We start from the raw sequence: 2,195 nt of genomic DNA, 5'->3' as shown, positions 1-2,195 counted from the left end.
TTAGTTGATTTCTCAGCCTTGGTTACTTTCTTGCACAAAGCTGGTGAACCAGCTTTGGCGGCAGAAGGACACCTACTGGCAACATATGTTCTTTCACCACAGTGTTTACACTTCCTAAAACTAGGAGTAGCTTTAGGGCYRKGAAGTATCAGACTAGAAGTGGGACCAACTCCAAGAATTCCCTTCTCATTAGTTCTAGGAGGAACCTTTGAGGAATTGGATTCCTTAGGTGAAAAGTTCACCTTGAGCTGTGACTTAGATTTCTGATGCGATTCAGATTTCTTAGTCCTTGAAGAAGAAGAATTTTTGCAAGTTATAGGAATAGATTTAGATCTATTAAACTTGTCTGTGACAATGGATATACCTTTGTCTTTGCACCCAGAACTCAAAGGAGTTCGTTCAAGATGACCCTCAGTATAAGAAGAGGACTGAGAGGAAGAAGTGTTAGGAATAGAAGAGACGAAGGTACCAAATTTAAGCATGGAACTGTCTTTAACACATTCTTCTTGATCATAGGAGAATCCTAGACCAGTCGTTTTCTTGGCCGGGATCTAAGCGTTAATGATCTCAGAGGCCTTGAGGGAAGCTTTGCACCACCCTTCAATGGTAGCTTTCTCAGCCTTGAGTTCAGCGATAGCTCGCTCACGCTCAATGACAGCTTTCTCACGTTCAATAGTGATGACTTGGTTTACAATAACCTGATCTTTAAGATTTTCCTTAACAGAGGTCAGTTCTTTGATCTTAGAATGGCAAATCTTCAATTGCTCTTGAAGATCAACGTTAAGCATTTCAGCTTTTGATTTGCCATTGAGGGCATTGTAAAGGTCAATCGTCAGCGTATCCAGTGCAGAAAGACTAGAAGAGGAAGAGGGTTCATTCAGGAAGCATACCTGAGTAGAAGAAGAAGAAGGTGATGGCTCAGAGGATGTAGATGCTTCATAAGATTCTTCATTTGCATCTATAGCCATCATGCAGACGTAGGCTTTATCCTGTTCATCCGAAGATGATTCATCGGATGATTCAGCCCAGTCATGCTCTTCAGCAATAAGGCCTTTACCCTTTCGTTGGATGTTCTTCATCTTCTTGTACTTCTCCTTCAATTTTAAGTACTTTTCATCTTTGGTTCTGAAGAAGGAATGAGTTTTAGAAGATGGTGTCACAGTCTTCTTTGATCTGCATTCACCTGCAAAATGTCCGGGCCGGTGACAGTTGTAGCAGACAGCTGAAGCTTTGTCTATTCTTTCAGACTTTGGCTTCTCCCTGAAGGATAGCTGAGGAGATCTGCGGAAGTTGATCTTACTGGCGAACCTCCTAAATGACTTAGTCAGGAGTGCTAGTGACTCATCAAAATCTGTTAAATCAGATTCTGGAATGTCCTCAGAAGAATCTATCTCCCTGATGACCACGGGAGGAAGAGAAGAAACAAAAGGGGTAGAAGTTTCAACTTAAGAAGCTCCAGAGATCAAAGCTAAAGGAGAGCTTTTCATTTCCCTGGGTTCTTTTACAATATTTCTTTTCAGTTGACGAGATTGCTCATGGTTAAGCAGAATCCCGTATAAGGTAGAAAGAGAAAGAGTGGACATGTCATTTGACATCTTGAGACACATGGAGAAGGTGTCCCAAAACTCAATAAGGCATTCTAGAAACTTAGTCAAGGTTTCAGAATTAGAATATTCCCTGCCGACAGCCCAAAGATCAATAAGAATGCAGTTAAATCTTTGATGTACTTCAGACAGCGTCTCAGACTTTCCACAGAGAAAGCTTTCATATTGTCTTACTAGTTTGATCTTTCTAGTCTCCTAAACGTGAGTGGTTCCTTCATATTGGACACAGATTGTATCCCATACGGGTTTAGAATATTTGAGTTTTATCACTGAGTGATAGATCTCATCAGGAAGAGACATAGCTATTATAGATCGAGCACGCGTGTCTATAGCTATCTTCTTCTTTTCCTTATCGCTCCACTGATGTGGAACTTTGGAATCTGCCGTTCAGGAATCACGGCAGTCGTAGCTGTTGCAGGAACAGCCGGAGCAATAGCAAATGAAATATATGGTCCATTTTCTATGTAATGTGGAATTTCAGGATCCACACCTTCCAGAAAGAGGGACATCTGGTTCTTCCAGAGACTAAAGTTGTCACGGACAAACCAGGGAGGTTTGGCAAGAGAGCCATTATCTTGTGTGTGTGTGTGT

Source organism: Cynara cardunculus, assembly GCF_001531365.2.
Source record: "Cynara cardunculus var. scolymus isolate 2C chromosome LG 2, CcrdV1, whole genome shotgun sequence".
NCBI classification, from domain to species: Eukaryota; Viridiplantae; Streptophyta; class Magnoliopsida; order Asterales; family Asteraceae; genus Cynara; species Cynara cardunculus.
This window is presented reverse-complemented; position numbering follows the sequence as displayed.